At 48.4% G+C, this 1,840-nt stretch overlaps 1 long non-coding RNA gene across 1 annotated transcript; it reads left to right on the top strand.

The window, feature by feature from the left end:
• On the top strand, nucleotides 1–1,068 carry LOC136794350 (uncharacterized). The gene is made up of 3 exons (XR_010840985.1): nucleotides 1–27; nucleotides 805–845; nucleotides 1,046–1,068. It is a non-coding gene; the product is annotated as an uncharacterized lncRNA (long non-coding RNA).
• The last annotated feature ends 772 nt before the right edge of the window (nucleotides 1,069–1,840 follow it).

The raw sequence follows: 1,840 nt of genomic DNA, 5'->3' as shown, positions 1-1,840 counted from the left end.
GACCGCCATTGTGGAGTCTTCACTGTGGTAAGGACGTGTGTTATCTTCACAGCACCTGGTGAGTTAGATGCGATCTCTGTTATTCACTGGCGGAAAGGAAGACCAAGAAAGCTAAAGTCATCTGCTCCAAACCATAAAACTCACAAATTGTGTACTCACAATTTGAACCCAGACTTTCCTGACTTCAAGACCTTGGCCTTAACTACTACACTTGTCCTCTTCCTTTGTACTTGCGAATTTGCCAAAGAAAATCAGGGTAGAGAAATGGACGGGGAAGAGCTCTATTACCCTTCCTCCCATCCTAGGGAAGAATTCCCAGGAGATGTGTCTAAGGAGCTTCCAGGCATTGACACTCCTGAGTATACCAACCAGTGTTGACACCGCTGTGGGGTGTGATATGCTGGGGACGGCACCTTTGTGAACAGCTCTTATTGCTGGAGAAGAGTTGAAGGTACATTGTTGAGGACTGTACGGGGGGTGCCCCGGAGAAACTGTAAAGCAGGTTGACATGGTCTTGGGGCCCCTCGGCTTCCCTTCCATCCTCTCTCTGTTGGGTAGCACGCCTTTTTTCACAGGCAAAAGCACACTGATGTAGGGGGTTTGGGCATTTTCTCATTCACCTGTATGAGAAAGTGGCAGAGTTTGCTGTATAGGCTTATTTTTTTTATCTTTCTTTTTTTAAAAATTAATTTTTATTGGAGTATAGTTGATTAATAATGTTGTGTTAGTTTCAGGTGTACAGCAAAGTGATTCCATTACACATATACATGTATCTATTCTTTTTCAAATTCTTTTCCCATTTAGGTCATTACAAAATATTGAGCAGAGTTCCCTGTGCTGTACAAGTAGGTCCTTGTTGCCATACAGGCTTTTGTTGCCAGGTAACAAAGGCAGGGGCCATTTGGGAAGAGGGGCTCACAGAGAAGGATATTGAGGCTGGGAAATTCAGATCCTGATACAGGTGTGTGTTGGAGGTGTGGTGTGAGGACATAGGAGAGGGGCACGTGCAGACTAGCTAAAAAGAAAATGATTTCTCTTCTCTCAGGTCTGATTCGTCTAGGAGGTGCCCCCAAGGACACCTGGTTGAAGAAGGATTCATCCTCTAGTCCGAGAGCACTGACCCTATCATCTGGGTCTCCCAGCTCTAATCCCTGAGCCTCTAGTTGGTCTGTTCCCTGGGAAAACCAAGAGGCTGTGGGTACTAACAAAATCTGGACTACTTAGAGAGGAAGCTGAAGAAGAAGAAACAGGTACTACCCAGTTCTCTCCTTCCAGGCTAGATCTTAGATAATGGAAATAGATGACCCTAGTGTTTATGCCTTAACAAAGGGGGACCAGAAGAGAGTTACCTGGCTGGAGCCAAGGTTGGCAGAGAGCACAGGATGGGGGGGGGGGGCGGGGAGGAAGAGGAGGGAGGCAGGGTTGGAACACACTACACAGAAATGTCCAGGATAGAAGCAAGGGAGCCAAAGGCAAGCCTTTACTTAACCTCACATCACCCCTGGACAGAGGCCAAAGTCTGCTGGAAACTGTGCACACTGCCCCAAGTGGACTTCTCCTTGCCGGCAGGTCAGGCCATTTGGGAGCACTAGCCCTCTGTGTACAGAAGGCTTGGCCCCTGACCCCCGATGGGCAGGGGTGTCTGTGAGAAGAGAAGCCTCTGCAGCAGGACTAGGGTGAGGCTGTTTGGTGGGGGAAATCTGCCCTTGCTGCTGTAACCAGAACTCCTGAATTGCTTAGTAGAATTAAATACCCCAAGGGTAATCGGGCACCATTAAAAAACTGAACCAGGGCTTCCCTGGTGGCGCAGTGGTTGAGAGTCCGCCTGTGGATGCAGGGG

Source organism: Kogia breviceps, chromosome 6 (genome assembly GCF_026419965.1).
Source record: "Kogia breviceps isolate mKogBre1 chromosome 6, mKogBre1 haplotype 1, whole genome shotgun sequence".
Taxonomy (NCBI): Eukaryota; Metazoa; Chordata; class Mammalia; order Artiodactyla; family Physeteridae; genus Kogia; species Kogia breviceps.
The sequence above is the reverse complement of the archived record's forward strand: the minus strand, read 5'-3'. Positions and strand labels throughout refer to the sequence as shown.